We start from the raw sequence: 24,093 nt of genomic DNA, 5'->3' as shown, positions 1-24,093 counted from the left end.
TGCCTGCTTCCAAGCGCCTCCTCTGGAGTAAACTTGCCTCCTTGCCTTGGAAAGTGCATGTGGCATGCAGCCTAGGAAGTGTGTGTGCCTGCCTGCTTCCAAGCGCCTCCTCTGGAGTAAACGTGTCTCCTTGCCTTGGAAAGTGCATGTGGCATGCAGGCCCAGAAAGTGTGTGTGCCTACTGCAGCTGAGTGTCTCCTCTGGAGTAAACTTGTCTCCTTGCCTTGGTAAGTGCATGTGGCATGCAGGCTCAGGAAGTGTCATGCCTGTCTGCATCCAGGCGCTTCCTCTGGAGTAAGAGAACTTACCTCCTTGCCTTGGAAAATGTGTGTGCCTACCTGCAGCTGAATGTCTCCTCTGGAGTAAACTTGCCTCCTTACCTTGGTAAATGCATGTGGCATGCAGGCCCAGGAAGTGTCATGCCTGTCTGCATCCAAGTGCCTCCTTTGGAGTAAGAGAACTTGCCTCCTTGCCTTGGAAGGTGTGTGTCGCATGCAGGCCCAGAAAGTGTGTGTGCCTACCTGCATCCAACCGCCTACTCTGGAGTAAGAGAACTTGCCTCCTTGCCTTGGAAAGTGCATGTGGCATGCAGGCTCAGGAAGTGTGTGTGCCTGCCTGCATGCAAATGCCTCCTCTGGAGTAAGAGAACTTGCCTTCTTGCCTTGGAAAGTGCATGTGGCATGCAGGCCCAGGAAGTGTCATGCCTGTCTGCATCCAAGCGCCTCCTCTGGAGTAAGAGAACTTGTCGTCTTGCCTTGGAAAGTACATGTGGCATGCAGGCTCAGGAAGTGTCATGCCTGTCTGCATCCAAGCGCCTCCTCTGGAGTAAGAGAACTTGCCTTCTTGCCTTGGAAAGTGAATGTGGCATTCAGGCTCAGGAAGTGTCATGCCTGTCTGCCGCCAAGCACCTCCTCTGGAGTAAGAGAACTTGCTTCCTTGCCTCCTTGCCTCCTTGCCTAGGAAAGTGCGTGTGCCTACCTGCAGCTGAGTATCTCATGAGTATGTGGCATGCAGGCCCAGAAAATGTGTGTGCCTACCTGCAGCTGAGTGTCTCCTCTGGAGTAAACTTGCCTCCTTGCCTTGGTAAGTGCATGTGGCATGCAGGCCCAGGAAGTGTCATGCCTATCTGCAGCCAAGCGCCTCCTCTAGAGTAAGAGAACTTGCCTCCTTGACTTGGAAATTGTGTGTGCCTACCTGCAGCTGAGCACCTCCTCTGGAGTAAATTTGCCTCTTTGCCTTGGAAAGTGCATGTGACATGCAGGCCCAAAAAGTGTGTGTGCCTGTCTGCATCCAAGTGCCTCCTCTGGAGTAAGTGAACTTGCCTCCTTGCCTTAGAAGATGTGTGTGGCATTCAGGCCCAAGAAGTGTCATGCCTATCTGCAACCAAGCACCTCCACTGGAGTAAGAGAACTTGCCTCCTTGACTTGGAAAATATGTGTGCCTACCTGCAACGGTGTGTCTCCTCTGGAGTAAACTTGCCTCCTTGCCTTGGAAAGTGTGTGTGCCTACCTGCAGCTGTGTGTCTCCTCGGGAGTAAACTTGCCTCCTTGCCTTGGAAAGTGTGTGTGCCTACCTGCAGCTGTGTGTCTCCTCTGGAGTAAACTTGCCTCCTTGCCTTGGAAAGTGTGTGTGCCTACCTGCAGCTGTGTGTCTCCTCGGGAGTAAACTTGCCTCCTTGACTTGGAAAGTGTGTGTGCCTACCTGCAGCTGTGTGTCTCCTCTGGAGTAAACTTGCCTCCTTGCCTTGGAAAGTGTGTGTGCCTACCTGCAGCTGTGTGTCTTCTCTGGAATAAACTTGCCTCCTTGCCTTGGAAAGTGTGTGTGCCTACCTGCAGCTGTGTGTCTCCTCTGGAGTCAACTTGCCTCCTTGACTTGGAAAGTGTGTGTGCCTACCTGCAGTTGTGTGTCTCCTCTGGAGTAAACTTGCCTCCTTGCCTTGGAAAGTGTGTGTGCCTACCTGCAGCTGTGTGTCTCCTCTGGAGTCAACTTGCCTCCTTGACTTGGAAAGTGTGTGTGCCTACCTGCAGTTGTGTGTCTCCTCTGGAGTAAACTTGCCTCCTTGCCTTGGAAAGTGTGTGTGCCTACCTGCAGTTGTGTGTCTCCTCTGGAGTAAACTTGCCTCCTTGCCTTGGAAAGTGCATGTGACATACAAGCCCAGAAATGTCAGGAGAGAATGCCTCTAGACCATGGCCAAAAAAACCTACAACAACCCAAGGTGATTTGGCCTCCCCATACTTGTAGACTCAGGCAAAAGCAAACTGGTGCAGGCTTTCCTGATGTATATGTTCTCCAATAGCAACTTTTCCCATCTTGACTCCCCTCTGATGCTGCTTATCTGCGTGTGTCCTCTCATCTGTGTGATGTTGGAGGGTCTGCTTTCATGGTTGGCCTCCCTTGCAGAGTGTTAAGTTAATAAAGAAGTAATGAGAAGATTAACAGCACTTTCTGGCAACTTTAATTTAGTAAACGCATGCAACATCCTCGAGGATTCTTCTGATTCCCCATCAAGCTGCTAAATTATTTAGAGTTGGGATTTTTTTCAAAAAAAAATTAGAGCATGTGGCATATAGGGCCATAAATATTTGATTGTTGTTTCTTGGTTTCCAGCAAAGCAAAAATATGCTTTGTTTGCTTTTAGGTTGCAAAGATGGGTTCTATGAAAAGATAATAGACGTCTGGGCAGGTCCATAGTTGTTGTAATTGTCGTGGTATGTATTAAAATATTTTTTTTCTTCCATCTTTCACTCTCAGGGATGGCAGAGATGCACCGGAAGAATATACTTGAACATGTATATTCATTGGGAAGTCTGACTTGGCCACGGTAGTCCACGCTCTGGTTACATCCCGTTTAGACTACTGCAACACTCTCTACGTGGGGTTGCCCCTGAAGACTAGCCATGTATAAATATGTGAGAGGAAGCCACAGGGAGGAGGGAGCAAGCTTGTTTTCTGCTTCCTTGGAGACTAGGACGCGGAACAATGGCTTCAAACTACAAGAGAGGAGATTCCATCTGAACATTAGGAAGAACTTCCTGACTGTAAGAGCCGTTCAGCAGTGGAACTCTCTGCCCCGGAGTGTGGTGGAGGCTCCTTCTTTGGAAGCTTTTAAGCAGAGGCTGGATGGCCATTTGTCAGGGGTGATTTGAATGCAATATTCCTGCTTCTTGGCAGAATGGGGTTGGACTGGATGGCCCAGGAGGTCTCTTCCAACTCTTTGATTCTATGATTCTATGATTCTATGACTGCCCGGAAGCTTCAATCAGTCCAACGCGCGGCAGCCAGATTGCTAACAGGAGCAGGGTACAGAGACCATACGACCCCTCTGTTACGCCAGCTCCACTGGCTGCCGATCAGCTTCCGGGCACAATTCAAAGTGCTGGTGTTGACCTATAAAGCCCTAAACGGCTCTGGCCCAGTTTACCTGTCCGAACGGATTCTCCCCTATGAACCATCAAGGCTACTAAGATGTTCCGGGGGGGCCCTGCTCTCGGTCCCACCACCCTCACAATCACGGCTGGTGGGGACGAGAGACAGAGCCTTCTCAGTGGTGGCTCCCCGGCTTTGGAACTCCCTCCCACTAGAGGTTAGATCTGCCCCCTCCCTCCTGACGTTCAGGAAATCATTAAAAACATGGCTCTGGAATGCGGCATTCAAAGACTGAACCTAGAACCTTCCCTGTGATGAATTATGATGAACTGTGACTATGAATATGATTATGACCATGACTGGATTGACGATTTGGCGTAGGAAACTGTAATGATGTAATGATGAGGTTTTTATTGTACTGAGTTGTACTATTTTAATATGTAATGAGTTGTATTTGCTGTTTTATCTGATTATATTTGATATGCACTGTAAACCGACCTGAGTCCCTCGTCGAGGTTGAGAAATCTTCTAAATAAATAATAATAAATAAATGTGAGAACATAGCAAGGTAACAAATATGATTTTAAAAGGTTCAAGATTGGGAAAGGAGAATGGCAGGGTTGTATCTTCTCACCCAACCTATTCAATTTGCATGCAGAAGACATCATGTGCGGGATTTGACGAATGCAAGGCTTGGGTGAAAATTGCTGGAAGAAACATTCACAACCTTAGATATGCAGATGATACCACTTTGATGGCCAAAAACAAGAAGGAGCTGAGGAAACTTCTAATCAAGTTGAAAGAAGGGCAAAAGCTGGGTTGCAGTCAGACATTTAAAACCCCCAATATGATGGCATCCAGACTGATTGATAACTGGTAAATAGAGGGAGAAAACATGGAGGCCATGACAGGCTTTGAATTTCTAGGTTCAAACTACAAGAAAGAAGATTCCATCTGAACATTAGGAAGAACTTCCAGACTGTGAGAGCCGTTCAGCAGTGGAACTCTCTGCCCCGGAGTGTGGTGGAGGCTCCTTCTTTGGAAGCTTTAAAACAGAGGCTGGATGGCCATCTGTCGGGGGTGATTTGAATGCAATATTCCTGCTTCTTGGCAGAATGGGGTTGGACTGGATGGCCCAGGAGATCTCTTCCAACTCTAGGATTCTATGATTCTATAGGTGCAAAGATGACTGTAGATGCAGAGTGCAGCCAGGAAACAAGAAGACGTTTCCTTCTTGGGAGGAGAGCAATGTCCCATCTCAATAAAATAGTGAAGAGTAGAGACATCACACTGGCAATGAATATCTGCGTATTCAAAGCAATGGTATTCCCTGTAATCATAGAATCATAGAATCATAGAATCAAAGAGTTGGAAGAGACCTCATGGACCATCCAGTCCAACCCCATTCTGCCAAGAAGCAGGAATATTGCATTCCAATCACCCCTGACAGATGGCCATCCAACCTCTGCTTAAAAGCTTCCAAAGAAGGAGCCTCCACCACACTCCCTCCGGGGCAGAGAGTTCCACTGCTGAACGGCTCTCACAGTCAGGAAGTTCTTCCTAATGTTCAGATGGAATCTCCTCTCTTGTAGTTTGAAGCCATAATAACCTATGGATGTGAGAGCTGGACCAGAAGGGAGGCTGAGCGAAGGAAGAGAGAACCGTGGTGTTGGAGAAAAATCCTGAGAGTGCCTTGGACCACAAGTAGATCCAACCATTCCACCCTCCAGGAATGAAAGCCCGACTGCTCATTGGAGGGAAGGAGATGAGAGGCCAAGATGAAGTCCTTTGGCCACATCATGAGAAGACAGGAAAGCTTGGAGAAGACAAGGATGCTGGGCATGTTTAGCCTGAAGAAGAGAAGGCTGAGAGGAGATATGATGAGAGCCATGTATAAATATATGAGGGGAAGTCCTAGGGAGGAGGGAGCAAGCTTCCTTTCTGCTTCCTTGGAGACTAGGACGCAATGGAACAATGGCTTCAAGAAAGGAGATTCCATCTGAACACGAGGAAGAACTTCCTGACTGTGAGAGCCATTCAGCAGTGGAACTCTCTGCCCCGGAGTGTGGTTGAGGCTCCTTCTTTGGAAGCTTTTAAGCAGAGGCTGGAAGGCCATTTGTCAGGGGTGATTGGAATGCAATATTCCTGCTTCTTGGCAGAATGGGGTTGGACTGGATGATGGCCCAGGAGGTCTCTTCCAACTTTAGGGTTCTAGGATTCTATGATCTTGGACCTGTTCTCATTTTGGTTTAGTTAGTCTTTGGATAGAAACTAAATGGAGGTGAAGTGTACCTTATCTGGAATTCCCAAATATCAAAATATTCCAAAAATATAAACGAACCCTGGAAATGTTCTCATTGGCGTGAATGCGTGGATTCACAAAGCAAAAGAATAGCAAACCTTTGGTGTTTAGAATCCAAAGCAAAACAGTCCCTTCGAGATAGTTTAGAGCAGTGTTTCTCAACCTGGGGGTCGCGACCCCTGGGGGGGGGTCGCGAGGGGGTGTCAGAGGGGTTGCCGAAGACCATCAGAAAACACAATATTTTCTGTTGGTCATGGGGGTCTCTGTGAGGGAAGTTTGGCCCAATTCTACCATTGGTGGGGTTCAGAGTGCTCTTTGATTGTAGGTGAACTATAAATCCCAGCAGCTACAACTCCCAAATGACAAGTCTATTTTCCCCAAATTCCACCAGGGTTGACATGTGGGCATATTGAGTATCCGTGCCAAGTTTGGTCCAGATCCATCATTGTTTGATTCCACAGTGCTCCCTGGATGTAAGTGAACTACAACTCCCAAAGTCAAGGTCAATGTCCACTAAACCCTTCCAGTATTTTCTGTTGGGCATGGGAGCTCTGTGTGCCAAGCTTGGTTCAATTCCATTGTTACTGGAGTTCAGAATGCTCTTTGATTATAGGTGAACAATAAATCCCAGCAACTACACTCCTACATGTCAAGTCTATTTTCCTCAAATTGCACCAGTGTTGGCATGTGGGCATAGTTTGGTCCAGATCCATCATTGTTTGATTCCACAGTGCTCCCTGGATGTAAGTGAACTACAACTCCCAAAGTCAAGGTCAATGTCCATCAAACCCTTCCAGTATTTTCCGTTGTTCATGGGAGTTGTATGTGCCAAGTTTGGTTCAATTCCATCATTGGTGGAGTTCGGAATTCAGGTGAACTATAAATCCCAGCAGCTACAACTCCCAAATGTCAAGTCTTTTTTCCCCAAATTCCACCAGGGTTGACATGTGGGCATATTGAGTATTCATGCCAAGTTTGGTCCAGATCCATCATTGTTTGAGTCCACAGTGCTCTCTGGATGTAGGAGAACTACAATTCCCAAACTCAAGGTCAATGTCCATCAAACCCTTCCAGTATTTTTCGTTGTTCATGGAAGTTCTGTGTGCCAGGTTTGGTTCAATTCCACCATTGTTGGAGTTCGGAATTCAGGTGAACTATAAATCCCAAATGTTAAAATGTTAAAAATCAATCCCCCCCTCAACCCCACCAGTAGCAACAAAAATAATTGTATGGTTGGGGGGTCACCACAGCATGAGGAACTGTATTAAGGGGTCGCAGCATTAGGAAGGTTGCGAAACACTGCTTTAGAGACACTCACAAAACGAGAGAGGGGTGCATACTCAATTTCTATTTCAAGACAAGGCAGATTTTTGTCCTTTTGCACCCCTCCATTCCACACCCTGCCGGTCTCCTGGACCTCTTCTGCAAGCTTGCTGGTGGAACTTCATGCTCTGTCAGCGTCAAATAGGTTTCCATCTGGCATCTTGAGGGCCATATATTTTATGTATGCACATGCCAATGAAAAGCATCCTTTGTTACGGGGAGTTCTCCCGTCTCCTGAATTTTCGGTGAAATAGACACGAGAGGGATCGCGGAAGAGCAGCCGCCTCCCTTCTTCTTCTCCTTCTCCTCCTTCCTTGGACAGTTTGCCACTCAGGTTGCTGACTTTGGACACTCGAGGTGGTAAATATCTCCCCCAGTAGCCCATGCCATCCTTGTCAAAAAGGGATGGATGTTTCAGTCGCTAGCCAGCCAATTTCACGCTGAAATTAAAGTTGTCAGTCATCAGGTGGGCTGCTCAGGAGATAAGTGATGTGACGGAGGTTTCATAGCCCAGCATTTCCCCACTCAGTGGGGGGAAGAAAGTCCTTGTGGGGGGCACCACTGGGGCATGAACACATCACTCTTGACACAGGCTCCTTTGAGCTCGAGGTTTCAAAAAAGTCTTGGGAAAGAGATTATTATTATTATTATTATTATTATTATTTCTGGAAGAAACATTAACAACCTCAGATACGCAGATGACACCACTCTGATGGCCGAAAGCGAGGAGGAGCTGAGGAGCCTTCTAATCAAGGTGAAAGAAGAAAGCGCAAAAGCCGGGTTGCAGCTAAACGTCAAAGAAACCAAGATTATGGCAACAAGAATGATTGACAACTGGGAAATAGAGGGAGAAATCGTGGAGGAAGTGACAGGCTTTGTATTTCTAGGTGGGAAGATGAGTGCAGATGCAGACTGTGGCCAGGAAATCAGAAGACGCTTCCTTCTTGGGAGGAGAGCAATGTCCAGTCTCGATACAATAGTCAAGAGCAGAGACATCAGACTGGCAACCAAGATCCCTTGCCTAGTCCAAGCCATGGTCTTCCCTGTAGTAAGTCACCTACGGATGTGAGAGCTGGACCTTCGGGAAGGCTGAGCGAAGGAAGATCGATGCTTTTGAGCTGTGGTGTTGGAGGAAAGTGCTGAGAGTGCCTTGGACTGCCAGAAGATCCAACCAGTCCATCCTCCAGGAAATAAAGCCCGACTGCTCACTGGAGGGAAAGATACTAGAGACAAAGTTGAAGTACTTTGGCCACATCATGAGGAGACAGCAAAGCCTAGAGAAGACAATTATGCTGGGGAAAGTGGAAGGCAAAAGGAAGAGGGGCCGACCAAGGGCAAGATGGATGGGTGGCGTCCTTGAAGTGACTGGACTGACCTTGAGGGAGCTGGGGGTGGTAACGGCCGACAGGGAGCTCTGGCATGGGCTGGTCCATGAGGTCACAAAGAGTCGGAGACAACTGAACGAATGAACAACAACATTATTATTATTATTATTATTATTATTATTATTATTATTATTCATAGAATCATAGACTCATAGAATCCTAGAGTTGGAAGAGACCTCCTGGGCCACCCAGTCCAACCCCATAGATAGATAGAAGGATGGATGGGTGGATGAATGGATGGATGGATGGATGGGAGGGAGGGAGGAAGCATGGATAGATTCAAGTTCCAATGAATCATCTGAGCAAGGGTGTTGTGCCTTGGCTTGGAGTCTGTCTGCGTGATCTTCTTATTACTCGAAACACAACAAGATGAGTCCACAGCAGACACTCTGCTGACTGCTGTAGTGGATCCCACGTTGGACACTTCCCAAATTTCTAGGACTGTGTGATGTATCGGCAAATAATATGTGGAGATCTAAGTAGGGTGACCTTTTGCAGCTGACAGTTGGTAATTTTGTCAGCGCCGATTGTATTTAAGTGCAGGCCAAGGTCTTTCGGCACTGCACCCAGTGTGCCAATCACCACTGGGACCACCTTGACTGGCTTGTTCCAGAGTCGTTGTCATCGTCTTGTTCCTCCTCCTCCTCCTCCTCCTCCTCCTCCTCCTCCTCCTCTTCTTCTTCTTCTTCTTATTATTATTATTATTATTATTATTATTATTATTTATTGTATTTATATATCGCCTTTCTCACCCCTGGGGCGGGGGAGGGGACTCAAGGCGGTTTACAACATACTAATGGCAAAAATTCAGTGCCAACATAAGTACACAAAGAAATCATAATAACTAATTACTACATATAATTATGAACTTAAAATCAATTAAGAACCATTAAACATAACACTTAGGTACATAAAATTTAAACATCCAGATGCGCATGATATCACCCTAGTCTAAATATTAAAATCCCATGATTCAGAAATTCTATAGTATAGCCATTCCGGAATTCGAAGGATGGAAGGAAGGAAGGAAGGAGGGAGGGAGGGAGGGAGGGAGGGAGGGAGGACGGAGGGAGGACGAATGGATAGATAGATTGAAGGATGGATGGATGGAAGGAAGGAAGGATGGATGGATGGATGGATGGATGGATGGGAGGAAGCATGGATAAATAGATGGAAGGAGGGAGGGAGAAAGAAAGAAAGAAAGAAAGAAAGAAAGGATAGATAGATAGATGGAAGGAAGGAGAGGAGGAAGGAAGAGAGAGGAAGGATGGATAGATGGAAGGAAGGAAAGAATAAGGGGAGGAAGGATAGATAGATAGATAGATAGATAGATAGATAGATAGATAGATGGAAGGGGGAGGGAGGAAGCATGGATAAATGGATGGGAGGGAGGGAGCAAGAATGGGTAGATAGATGGAAGGATGGATGGGAGGATGGATGGATGGATGGATGGGAGGGAGGGAGAAAGGATGGATAGATGGATGGAAGGAAGGATGGAGGAAGAAGGGAAGGAGGAAGAATTGATAGATAGATGGAAGGAGGGAAGGGAAGGAGGAAGCATGAATAGATAGATCGATAGATCGATCGATCGATAGATAGATGGAAGGAAAGATTGAGGAGAGGAAGGATAGATGGATGGATGGATGGATGGATGGAAGGGAGGGAGGAAACATGGATAGATGGATGGATGGAAGGAAGGATGAAGGTAGTAGGGAAGGAGGACGAATTGATAGATAGATAGAAGGAAAGAATAAGGGGAGGAAGGAAGAATGGATGGATGGATGGATGGAAGGGAGAAAGGAAGGAGGAATCCATGCCGTGGATGTAGCGTACCTGGATTTCAGGAAGGCCTTCTTTGACAAGGTCCCCATGACCTTCTGGCAAGGAAACTAGTCCAATGTGGGCGAGGCAAAACTACGGTGAGGTGGATCTGGAATTGGTTAAATGGACGAACACAGAGGGTGATTCTCCCCAAGGCTTCCTCTTCATCCTGGAAAGAAGTGACAAGTGGAGTACCGCAGGGTTCCGTCCTGGGCCCGGTCCTGTTCAACATCTTTATTAATGACTTAGATGAAGGGCGAGAAGGCAGGATCATCAAGTTTGCAGACGACACCAAATTGAGAGGGATAGCCAATAGTCCAGAGGACAGGAGCAGGATTCAAAACGATCTTGACAGATTAGAGAGATGGGCCAAAACTAACAAAATGAAGTTCAACAGGGACAAATGCAAGATACTCCACTTTGGCAGAAAAAATGAAATGCAAAGATACAGAATGGGGGACACCTGGCTCGAGAGCAGTACGTGTGAAAAAGATCTTGGAGTCCTCGTGGACAACAAGTTAAACATGAGCCAGGAATGTGATGTGGCGGCAAAAAAAGCCAATGGGATTTTGGCCTGCATCAATAGGAACATAGTGTCTAGATCTAAGGAAGTAATGCTAATTATCTGGCTGTAAGGGCAAGTGGAATGATCAAGGGTCTGGAGAACAAGCCCTATGAGGAGCGACTTAAGGAGCTGGGCATGTTTAGCCTGAAGAAGAGAAGGCTGAGAGGAGATATGATGAGGGCCATGTACAAATATGTGAGAGGAAGCCACAGGGAGGAGGAGGGAGCAAGCTTGTTTTCTGCTTCCTTGGAGACTAGGACGCAATGGAGGAATGGCTTCACACTACAAGAAAGGAGATTCCATCTGAACATTAGGAAGAACTTCCTGACTGTGAGAGCCGTTCAGCAGTGGAACTCTCTGCCCCGGAGTGTGGTGGAGGCTCCTTCTTTGGAAGCTTTTAAACAGAGGCTGGATGGCCATCAGTCAGGGGTGCTTTGAATGCAATATTCCTGCTTCTTGACAGAAGGGGGTTGGACTGGATGATGGCCCAGGAGGTCTCTTCCAACTCTTTGGTTCTAGGATTCTATGATTCTATCCCACAAACTCAGGGAAATGTCTCTAAACTGCTTTTCATCGAAGACTTTCATTACCTCGATCTGATGTGTTTCTCCCTTAGTTCATTTCCAGCAGATCTGGAAATGCGTGCTTTGTAAAAACGCCTTAATTGAGAGGTCGTGGTGTTGTTTTTCCTTTCTGCTCTGCCTGGATGTTTAATTCCGGCATGTTGGATAAAGTCTTCAGAAACAAATTTGCTCCTTGTCAAAAATTACATTATTTCCCTTTGTTGTGAGGGAAACCCGTGGGACAAATTCCAATTTGCAAGTTTTTTTTCCTGTTTTATTCTTTCAGGAAGTGTATCGTCACAAAGGGATGTGGAAATCTGTCAATCTCATTCGTTTTGTGCGTCGCAATTTCCCACCTGCGTCCTCTTTCTCCCCTATTTACATACAGAATTGCGAATGTTGGAGGGGTTTTTTTTGGTCCAACTCCACTGAAGTTCTGGAGTATTTGGGGGAATATTTTTCTAAAATATATGCCTTTTAGATTTTCACTTTTCTAACACACATGCATATCTATCCATGCATTTCCATCTATGCATTTTCAAATTTGTGTACATTTTGAATCATGAAACTATGTGTGTTACTTCCCCATGAAATGTGGTACAACCTTGGAAATGGGAAGATTTCCAGAGAGGGATGTTTTTGTGGTACCGTTAGGGCTTATCTATACTAGGGTTGTGTATCTGGGGGTAAACCTTGACCCAGTTCATGTCCCGGCTTTTGGTGGGGGCCCCAATCCATTTTTGGGAGCCTCCCGAAATCAGGAGAGCAGATATCTGTTTTCGTTCTGGGGTAATGAAAGATCAGTTTTCTATTGGACTATTATGGAGGAGGCGCTTCCCAGACTCCCCTTTCCATCATTACAGACATTTAACCTCTACTCTAGAGGAGAGGTGCTCAGCTGCAGACAGACGTACACTTTAAAGAAGCTTCTTACCTGTTTCTTACTCTAGAGGAGGTGCCTGGCTTCAGGCAGGTGTGAGCACGTTCTAGGCTTGCATGCCACATGCACTTTCCAAGGCAAGAAGGCAAGTTCTCTTACTCCAGAGGAGGTGCTTGGATACAGGTAGGCACACATACTTTCTGGGCCTGCATGCCACATGCACTTTCCAAGGCAAGAAGGCAAGTTCTCTTACTCCAGAGGAGGTGCTTGGATACAGGTAGGCACACATACTTTCTGGGCCTGCATGCCACATGCACTTTCCAAGGCAAGGAGGCAAGTTTAAGCTCTATTCTTGAGGAGAGGTGCTCAGCTGCAGGCAGACGTATGTTTTAAAGAGGCTTCTTACCTGTTACTTACTCTAGAGGAGGCGCCTGGCTGCAGACAGGCATGTGCACTTTCTGGGCCTGCATGCCACACACATTTTCCAAGGCAAGAAGGCAAGTTCTCTTACTCCAGAGGAGGCGCTTGGATGCAGGCAGGCACACACACTTTCTGGGCCTGCATGCCACATGCACTTTCCAAGGCAAGAAGGCAAGTTCTCTTACTCCAGAGGAGGTGCTTGGATGCAGGTAGGCACACATACTTTCTGGGCCTGCATGCCACATGCACTTTCCAAGGCAAAAAGGCAAGTTCTCTTACTCCAGAGGAGGTGCTTGGATGCAGGTAGGCACACACACTTTCTGGGCCTGCATGCCACATGCACTTTCCAAGGCAAGAAGGCAAGTTCTCTTACTCCAGAGGAGGTGCTTGGATGCAGGTAGGCACACATACTTTCTGGGCCTGCATGCCACATGCACTTTCCAAGGCAAGAAGGCAAGTTCTCTTACTCCAGAGGAGGCGCTTGGATGCAGGTAGGCACACATACTTTCTGGGCCTGCATGCCACATGCACTTTCCAAGGCAAGAAGGCAAGTTCTCTTACTCCAGAGGAGGTGCTTGGATGCAGGTAGGCACACATACTTTCTGGGCCTGCATGCCACATGCACTTTCCAAGGCAAGAAGGCAAGTTCTCTTACTCCAGAGGAGGTGCTTGGATGCAGGTAGGCACACATACTTTCTGGGCCTGCATGCCACATGCACTTTCCAAGGCAAGAAGGCAAGTTCTCTTACTCCAGAGGAGGTGCTTGGATGCAGGTAGGCACACACACTTTCTGGGCCTGCATGCCACACACATTTTCCAAGGCAAGAAGGCAAGTTCTCTTACTCCAGAGGAGGTGCTTGGATGCAGGTAGGCACACACACTTTCTGGGCCTGCATGCCACATGCACTTTCCAAGGCAAGAAGGCAAGTTCTCTTACTCCAGAGGAGGTGCTTGGATGCAGGTAGGCACACATACTTTCTGGGCCTGCATGCCACATGCACTTTCCAAGGCAAGAAGGCAAGTTCTCTTACTCCAGAGGAGGTGCTTGGATGCAGGTAGGCACACATACTTTCTGGGCCTGCATGCCACATGCACTTTCCAAGGCAAGAAGGCAAGTTCTCTTACTCCAGAGGAGGTGCTTGGATACAGGTAGGCACACATACATTGTGGGCCTGCATGTCACATGCACTTTCCAAGGCAAGGAGGCAAGTTTAAGCTCTATTCTTGAGGAGAGGTGCTCAGCTGCAGGCAGACGTATGTTTTAAAGAGGCTTCTTACCTGTTACTTACTCTAGAGGAGGCGCCTGGCTGCAGACAGGCATGTGCACTTTCTGGGCCTGCATGCCACACACATTTTCCAAGGCAAGAAGGCAAGTTCTCTTACTCCAGAGGTGGCGCTTGGATGCAGGCAGGCACACATACTTTCTGGGCCTGCATGCCACATGCACTTTCCAAGGCAAGAAGGCAAGTTCTCTTACTCCAGAGGAGGTGCTTGGATACAGGTAGGCACACATACTTTCTGGGCCTGCATGCCACATGCACTTTCCAAGGCAAGGAGGCAAGTTTAAGCTCTATTCTTGAGGAGAGGTGCTCAGCTGCAGGCAGACGTATGTTTTAAAGAGGCTTCTTACCTGTTACTTACTCTAGAGGAGGCGCCTGGCTGCAGACAGGCATGTGCACTTTCTGGGCCTGCATGCCACACACATTTTCCAAGGCAAGAAGGCAAGTTCTCTTACTCCAGAGGAGGCGCTTGGATGCAGGCAGGCACACACACTTTCTGGGCCTGCATGCCACATGCACTTTCCAAGGCAAGAAGGCAAGTTCTCTTACTCCAGAGGAGGTGCTTGGATGCAGGTAGGCACACATACTTTCTGGGCCTGCATGCCACATGCACTTTCCAAGGCAAGAAGGCAAGTTCTCTTACTCCAGAGGAGGTGCTTGGATGCAGGTAGGCACACATACTTTCTGGGCCTGCATGCCACATGCACTTTCCAAGGCAAGAAGGCAAGTTCTCTTACTCCAGAGGAGGTGCTTGGATACAGGTAGGCACACATACTTTCTGGGCCTGCATGCCACATGCACTTTCCAAGGCAAGGAGGCAAGTTTAAGCTCTATTTTTGAGGAGAGGTGCTCAGCTGCAGGCAGACGTATGTTTTAAAGAGGCTTCTTACCTGTTACTTACTCTAGAGGAGGCACCTGGCTGCAGACAGGCATGTGCACTTTCTGGGCCTGCATGCCACACACATTTTCCAAGGCAAGAAGGCAAGTTCTCTTACTCCAGAGGAGGCGCTTGGATGCAGGCAGGCACACACACTTTCTGGGCCTGCATGCCACATGCACTTTCCAAGGCAAGAAGGCAAGTTCTCTTACTCCAGAGGAGGTGCTTGGATGCAGGTAGGTACACATACTTTCTGGGCCTGCATGCCACATGCACTTTCCAAGGCAAGAAGGCAAGTTCTCTTACTCCAGAGGAGGTGCTTGGATGCAGGTAGGCACACATACTTTCTGGGCCTGCATGCCACATGCACTTTCCAAGGCAAGAAGGCAAGTTCTCTTACTCCAGAGGAGGTGCTTGGATACAGGTAGGCACACATACATTGTGGGCCTGCATGTCACATGCACTTTCCAAGGCAAGGAGAATTACTTTGTTGTCCTGAAAGCAACTGACCTTTGGTTTACCTAAAGAAACCTTCCAAAAGATCTGTTTTCTATCTGCCACTTGTGTGTGTGTGTGTGTGGGGAGGGGGGGAGCTGTTTTGACTCCCCTTCCTGTCATTTTAGGCATTTAAGCTCTTTTACTCTAGAGGAGAAGCACTCAGCTGCAGGCAGGTATGTGCTTTAAGGAAGCTTCTTACCCTTTTTTCTACTCTAGAGGAGAGGTCATTGGCTGCAGGCAGGTGCGCACTCTTTCTGGGCCTGCATCTCTCTCTCTCTCACACACACACACACTTTTTCCAAGGCAAGGAGGCAAGTTCTCATTCTTACTCTAGAGGAGGCGTTCAGCTGCAGGCAGGCACAGGCACTTTCTGGACCTGCATGTCACAACACATGCAAGGCAAGAAGGCAAGTTCTCATTCTTACTCTAGAAGAGGCGCTCAGCTGCAGCAGGTGCACACACTTTCTGAGCCTGCACACCACAAATGCATTCTCTTTCCAAGGCAAGTAGGCAAGTTCTCATTCTTACCCAAGGAGGCACTCAGCTGCAGACAGGCGCACATGCTTTCTGTGCCTGCAGACCACGCAGACATGCATGTTGTCTGGGCCTGCGCATCACACATACACTCTCTTTCCAAGGCAAGGAGGCAAGTTCTCATTCTTACTCTAGAGGAGGCATTCGGCTGCAGGTGCACAAGCTTTCTGGGCCTGCACCCCATGAACACATTCTTTCCAAGACAAGGAGGCATAGAGTGCCACGTGCTCACAAAAAACAGCCAAGGAGCTGGGATCAACTCCCACTTGCTTTCATGTCAACCTGATTTTTGTACCGGGAGGGGCCTTCCTATTCGTGCTCCCAAAGGTAACAAAAGTAACGAAAGAATGGATGTACTGAAGGAAAATGCATTGCCCGACTTACCGGGCAAGGCCTGTTGCAGCGGGGGGGGGGGGGGGGGCACTCTCCCACTGGCCACGTGGGGAGCAGGGGGCTTCTCCTTCCCAGAAGCCCCCTGCGTGGCGGGAAGCTTTCCTGCTGCCTGGTCAGCAGGCTAATCAGCGGCTGGCCCCACCCAGTACCTTTAAGGGGCTAAGGGGCCAGCCTCTCCCTCACCCAGAAGCCTTATATAGGCTGTGCTGGGTCAGGCAGGCCCAGACCTGCTTCGAGTTGTTTCAGAACGGCGACTTTGGCGAGGGCGGCAACAGCAGCAACGGTCTGGCAAGAGGGCCTATGGCCCTGTTATTATAGTAGTGGGCATTGGTGACATTGGTCCATCACATTGATGACATTAGGTGAGATTGGTTATATTGGTGACATTGGTCCATTGCATTGGTGACATTTGGTGACACTGGTAACATTAGTGACAATGGTCCATTGCATTGGTGACATTTAGTGACACTGGTTACATTGGTGACATTGGTCCATCACATTGGTGACATTTGGTGGCACTGGTAACATTAGTGACAATGATCCATTGCATTGGTGACATTTAGTGACACTGGTAACATTAGTGACAATGATCCATTGCATTCGTGACATTTGGTGATACTGGTGACATTGGTGACATTGGTCCATTACACTGATGATGTTTGGTGACATCGGTGCATCGCATTGGTGACATTTGATGAGATTGGTTATACTGGTGACACTGGTGACACTGGTTACATTGGTGACATTGGTCCATTGCACTGATGACGTTTGGTAACATTGGTGCATCACATTGGTGACATTTGGTAACATTGGTTATACTGGTGACATTGGTCCATTGCATTGGTGACATTGGTGACACTGGTTACATTGGTGACATTGGTCCATTGCATTGATGACATTTGGTGACATTGGTGCATCGCATTGATGACATTTGGTGAAATTGGTTATACTGGTGACGTTACTCCATCGCATTGGTGTCACTGGAGCTTTGAATTGGTGACATTTGGTGACACTGGTAACATTGGTGACAATGGTCCATTGCATTGGTGACATGGGTGACCCTGATCCATCCCTGGGTGTTTTTTGGAAACTATGTTTTTTCTACATGAACTTTTGTAGTGCTTTGCTGATTTGGGTGTTTATTTTCCCCTGTGCAAAAAGTTGCCTGTTATTCAATCATTGCACATAATATCAAAAAATTGGAACAGTTTTCTCCCGACTGAAGGAGATATCAAACACTCTTCGCCACTATCCCATACCTGATCATCCCAAAGTGTTGTGGAATATTCTTCTGCACTAAAAATGGATGTCTTTGGCAGAAATCCTCTTGGTGCTCCTAGAAGATTGTTTGCTCAAGAGCCAGTCCCCCTCTTCTTTGTGAAGGAAGGCCACCCCACTCTCCCTCTCAAGGCAGGTGTAGAAACCCAACCCAAGGAAGGCACGGATGGATTGGCAGCCGCTCTGGAGGGAACTCTCTCATGTGATCCAAAGCGAAGCCTGCTTCAAAGGGTTGGCTGCTGACGACTAAAGTGGACTGCAGATTTCCCCTGATCAAGGCATTTCAAAATGTGTCATGAATACATCTCACCAATCTTGACAGCTGTTGTTTTCACTGGGAGGGCGACGAGCTCCCAAATCAGCCAAAACATTATGACAAAAAAGTCTGAACTGAGAATTGTCTCTGAGTTTAATATGCAGTTCACTCTGCTGAAAACGGGGAGACATTCAGAATTCCAAGCTAGTTGGGTTCTGGGATGAATCTGGCACTTTTGCAATTTCTGAAAGGCTAACACAAGCCTAGACTTTGATCCATTGCCTTTCCAGATATTGATAATTCCAACCAAGATTTCTTTTTACCGGCTTTTAATGTGATCTTCTTGCTTCTCGGCAGAATGGGGTTGGACTGTGATCAAGGGTCTGGAGAACAAGTCCTATGAGGAGCGGCTTAAGGAGCTGGGCGTGTTTAGCCTGAAGAAGAGAAGGCTGAGAGGAGATATGATGAGAGCCATGTATAAATATGTGAGAGGAAGCCACAGGGAGGAGGAAGCAGATCAAGGGTCTGGAGAACAAGCCCTATGAGGAGCGGCTTAAGGAGCTGGGCGTGTTTAGCCTGAAGAAGAGAAGGCTGAGAGGAGATATGATGAGAGCCATGTATAAATATGTGAGAGGAAGCCACAGGGAGGAGGAAGCAGATCAAGGGTCTGGAGAACAAGCCCTATGAGGAGCGGCTGAAGGAGCTGGGCGTGTTTAGCCTGAAGAAGAGAAGGCTGAGAGGAGACATGATAGCCATGTATAAATATGTGAGAGGAAGCCACAGGGAGGAGGGAGCAGATCAAGGGTCTGGAGAACAAGCCCTATGAGGAGCGGCTTAAGGAGCTGGGCATGTTTAGCCTGAAGAAGAGACGTCTGAGAGGAGATATGATAGCCATGTATAAATATGTGAGAGGAAGCCACAGGGAGGAGGAGGGAGGGAGCTTCCTTTCTGCTTCCCTGGAGACTAGGACGCAAGGGAACAATGGCTTCAAACTACAAGAGAGGAGATTCCATCTGAACACGAGGAAGAACTTCCTGACTGTGAGAGCCGTTCAGCAGTGGAACTCTCTGCCCCGGAGGGAGTGTGGTGGCGGCTCCTTCTTTGGAAGCTTCGAAACAGAGGCTGGATGGCCATCTGTCAGGGGTGCTTTGAATGCAATATTCCTGCTTCTTGGCAGAATGGAGTTGGACTGGATGATGGCCCAGGAGGTCTCTTCCAACTCTAGGATTCTATGATTCTATGTGAGACCTGTTCAGCAGGGGAACTCACTGCCCTCAAGTGTGGTGGAGGCTCCTTCTTTGGAGGCTTTGAAACAGAGGCTGAATGGCCATCTGCTGGGAGTGCTTTGAATGTGATTTCCCTGCTTCTTGGCAGAATGGGGTTGGACTGGATGGCCCAACAGGTCTCTTCCAACTCTAGGATTTTAGGACTCCCTGCTTCATTTGGGGAAAACCTGCACTCGCAGAGCTCAGGCAGTGTTGTATTTCAGTGTCAATGTTGACTTTTGTGGAGAGGTGGCTGCCAAGGGAGCAGAAATGGTCCAAATATTCTAATGTTTTCTCAATCTTCAATGACAGACTGAGCTTCTCGTATGCTTCTGCGAAGGTGTTTAGAGTGGCTTGTAGGTTTTCTTTTGAATGCACACAGATGATGTTGTCATCAGCATATTGGAGTTCTATAACAAATGTTGTTGTAACCATCTGCCAAGACATGGGTTTCCACGATTGGACAAAAGTGAGAGTTTTGGATTTTAACATGGCTAATTCATTATGTATATGCATATATGCATATTAATAATAAAGAATCAATTATCTTGATTGATTGAATTTATTAATTATGATAAGATATAAGAATTGTATGTAGAAACATCTGCTTCTAGACTGTCAAGAAAAAAAATCATTCCCAACTCTTGGAGATGACCTTCAAGAAAAGTTGGGAAGGACATCCTCTTGAGCATGTGTTATTTCACTCATTCAAAGACACTAAGTATGAGCTTCTAATCCTGTTTTAAAGACAACTGGGGTGGAACCTCCAGATAGGTTGCAATGCTTCTGAATAATAATCTTGACCGCTCAAGACTGGATAGTACATAGGAGAGATGCCTTTATGAAGCCCATCTCAAATCTCTGCAGCGGAGAACGTCTTGTCAGCATTCCAGGTTCTCATGAACACACATCATTTCAAATAGACTTTATATAGGTTTGTATCTCCAATGCCAGAGATACAGCTTAATGGTGTCACATTAGAAAATGCGGACCATTTCCACTCCCTTGGCAGCCTCCTCTCCACCAAAGTCAACATTGACACTGAAATTCAACACCGACTGAGCTCTGCGAGTGCAGCATTTTTTCGAATGAAGCAGAGAGTGTTTGAGAACCAGGACATCCGTAGGGAGACCAAGGTGCTTGTCTATAAAGCCATTGTCCTCCCAACCCTGCTATACGCCTGCAAAACGTGGACTGTCTACAGACGTCACACGCAACTCCTGGAACAATTCCATCAGCACTTCCTCCAGAAAATCCTGCAAATCTCTTGGGAAGACAGGCGGACAAATGCCAGCGTGCTGGAAGAAGAAGCAAAGGCCACCAGCATTGAAGCGATGGTCCTCCAACATCAACTCCACTGGACCGGCCAAATTGTCCGGATGCCCTACCACCATCTCCCAAAGCAGTTGCTCTACTCCGAACTCAAGAACAGAAAATGAAATGTTGGAGGACAGAAAAGAGATTGAAAGATGGCCTCAAAGCCAACCTTAAAAACTCTGGCATAGACACTGAGAACTGGGAAGCCCTGACCTGTGAGTGCTCCAGCTGGAGGTCAGCTGTGACCAGCAGTGCTGCAGAATTTGAAGAGGCACAAATGGAGGGCGAAAGAGAGAAATGTGCCAAGAGGAAGGTGCGTCAAGCCAACCCTGATCAGGGCCACCTTCCACCTGGAAACAATGCCCTCACTGTGGGAGAGATGCAGGCCAAGAATAGGACTCCACAGCCACCTATGGACCCACCCTGGAAGATTATCCTACTTGGACAACAAGGGATTAACTAAGTAAGTAAGTAAGTAATATAAGTTTGTCTCATGAACGCCTCACCTCAATTGCCCGGACTCCTGAAGCTAAGAGTAGGAAAAGAAGTAGTTAGTTAGGCGATCCCTTGTAGTCTGAGGATGATGGTCCTCCAAGTTTGGTGTCCTGGAGGTGGGTCCGTAGGTGACTGTGGAGCCCTCTTCTTGACCTGCATCTTCTCCCACAGTGAGGGCATCAGTTTCCAGGTGGAAGGAGGTCCTGGTCGGGGTTGGCTTGACGCGCCTTCCTCTTGGCACGTTTCTCTCTTTCACGCTCCATTTGTGCCTCTTCAAATTCTGCAGCACTGCTGGTCACAGCTGACCTCCAGCTGGAGCGCTCACGGGCCAGGGCTTCCCAGTTCTCAGTGTCTATGTCAGTTTTTAAGGTTGGCTTTGAGGAAAAGAAGTGTGAAGTATACAAAACAACAACAAGAAATGACACATGGAGCCATTTTGCTGGCAACCAAGTGTTCTCGTGAGCATAGCTGGAAACTCCTCTTCGTCTTCTCACCAGATCAAAAAGTTTTCCCCAAAGATCAAAAACACATATTCAACATAGCAGGTCTTGACTCTCCTGCCAGGCCCTCAAGTTTGGTCCTCCGTTTGTTTTGGACTCCAGGCTGTTAGGAATTGTGGGAGTTGAAGTCCAAAACACCTGGAGGACCAAAGTTTTCCCATTCCTGGCCTATCCTAATGGGCGAATCAGTCTTCTTTACATCAAACGTTGTGCTGGTGTACCAGGAGCTCCAACTTCATTTCTTTCTATTGAGTATTTGCATGCATTCCAAGGTTCCATGCATTTTGCAGAAAGGTGGCTTCCCTTGGTTTGCAATTATAGGGCCAATGACCCATCAATCATCGTTAAGTTTTGGTTCCGCCCCTTTTCTCAGGGCTCTGGGAGGAGAGGGAGCCATTTTAGGTCAGTCTTATAGTTGAAAGCTTAGTTACAGGACGTGAGCTTTCCTCACTTGTAGAGAAGCTTCGTTTCTCACAACATCCGGAGAAAACAGCGTTAAAGCTTCTAGTGTTGTGAGTCAGCATTCTGACACCATACCTACTACTAGTAGTAGGAGGAGGAGAAGGAGTGATGCAGAAACAGAGGAAAACGGTTTGACAGCACAACCCTTGTTGGGGTTAAAGAAACAGCTCCACATCATTCGTGGAAAAAATCCAAAGGACTCCAGTTGGAGAATCTACAAAGCCTTGACTGGTAGGTCAACTCGGGACCCAAGAAGCAGTTTGGAGCCGGGAGTAGAGCCCACATCGACAAAGTTTAGAAAGTAGATTGCCCAAGGAGGGGTTAAAAAGGGGGTTTCCTCTTAAAGAAAAGAAACAGTTCACGAAGCCAGTTGCCTGCCCATTGTGGGCTAGATAAGAAGCATTTGTTTGACTTGTTGAAGATTTAAGAAGTATTTAATTGTTTGTTGACATCTGCCCTTGCGCTGTGCTATTCTGCTGCTGAGTACGCATGCCCAGTGTGGAACACATCTCACCACGCTTAAACAGTGGATGTGGCTCTTAATGAGACATGCCGCATTATCACGGGGTGCCTGCGCCCTACACCACTGGAGAAATGACACTGCTTAGCCGGTATTGCACCGCCTGACATCCGCCGGGAAGTAGCAGCCAATAGTGATAGGACCAAGGCAGAGGCATCTCCAGCTCATCCCCTGTTTGGGTATCAGCCAGCACGTCAACGACTTAAATCAAGACATAGTTTTCTAAGATCTGCAGAGACACTCGCTGGAACACCCCAGCAAGCGAGAGTCCAAAAGTGGCAGGCTCAAACCCAGAACCTCAACCAATGGTTGATATCAAATGAGAGACTCCCCCCTGGGCACACAGAAAACTGGGCGACTTGGAAGGCGCTGAACGGACTGCGCTCTGGCACCACGAGATGCAGAGCCAACCTTCAGAAATGGGGCCACAAAGTTGAATCCTCGACATGCGAGTGTGGAGAAGAGCAAACCACTGACCACCTGCTGCAATGCATCCTGAGTCCTGCCACATGATGCACAAGGGAGGACCTTCTTGCAGCAACACCGGAAGCACTCCAAGTGGCCAGAGACTGGTCAAAGGACATTTAATCAACTACCAAACTCACAAATTTTGTATTTTGTCTGTTTGTTTGCTTTGTTCTGTTAGAAATGTAATATAATCGACTGGCTGCCCTGACACGAGAAATAAATTGTTTGTTGAAGACCTAAGCAATAATAAAGAACTTTGTTAAACTTTTCAAGCATCTAAAGACTTTTGTATAGGAAAATCCTTAAGGCCTCTCAGCTGAGGCACCCCGACTTCCCACTGGGCACAAAGAGCATGTCCTGTTCAAAAGTGAATTGCTATAGGCCCAGTATCTCTTTCCTACCACTTCAGCCACACTCTTGAAGGCACAGTCAGATCAGCTTCGTGCACCGAAGACAGAAAGCCAAGTTCTTTGCCCTAATTTCGTTTCTCCGAACTTCCCTTGCTCCGTCTGAGTGATCAAAAGGCTTTGCCACGGGCTTCCCGGATTCTTTTGCTCTTCCTCCTTCAACATTGGAGGACATTATTCATTTGAGCCCTGGTGCTTTGTCAACTTTTAACAGTACTAATTGCCTAATTATCTGCTCTATTGCCGTGGTAAAGAGAGTCTGAGCAATTTTTTTGCACTTCTTCCTTCCCTAAAGGAAGATCTATTCCCACAGCGAGAGTGCTACGTTGGGTTTCTTTACTCTTCTCCTGCTACTTCTTCACCCCACTGAGAAGAAAAGGGTTCCAGGTGGGATGAGACTGTCAGGATTTGCTTGGGAGTTCACTGATCCTAAACTGGAGCTTGAGTGTGACCCACATGCGTTGGTCTCATGCCCTAGCACAGTGGTTCTCAACCTGGGGGTCGGGACCCCTGCAGGGGTCGCCAGGGAGTGTCAGAGGGGTCACCAAAGACCATCAGAAAACACAGTATTTTCTGTTGGTAGTGGGGCTTCTATGTGGGAAGTTTGGCCCAATTTGATTGTTGGTGGGGTGCAGAATGCTCTTTGATTGTAGGTGAACTATAAATCCCACCAACTACAATTCCCAAATGTCAAGATCTATTTTCCCCAAACTCCACCAGTGTTCACATTTGGGCATAGTGAGTATTTGTGCCAAGTTTGGTCCAGATTCATCATTGTTTGAGTCCACAGTGCTCTCTGGATGTAGGTGAACTACAACTCCAAACTCAAGGTCAATGCCCACCAAACTCTTCCAGGATTTTCTGTTGGCTTCTTTGTGTGCCAAGTTTGGCCCAATTGAATTGTTGGTAGGATTAAGA

This window comes from Anolis sagrei, chromosome Y, assembly GCF_037176765.1.
Source record: "Anolis sagrei isolate rAnoSag1 chromosome Y, rAnoSag1.mat, whole genome shotgun sequence".
Lineage (NCBI taxonomy): Eukaryota > Metazoa > Chordata > Lepidosauria > Squamata > Dactyloidae > Anolis > Anolis sagrei.
The sequence above is the reverse complement of the archived record's forward strand: the minus strand, read 5'-3'. Positions refer to the sequence as shown.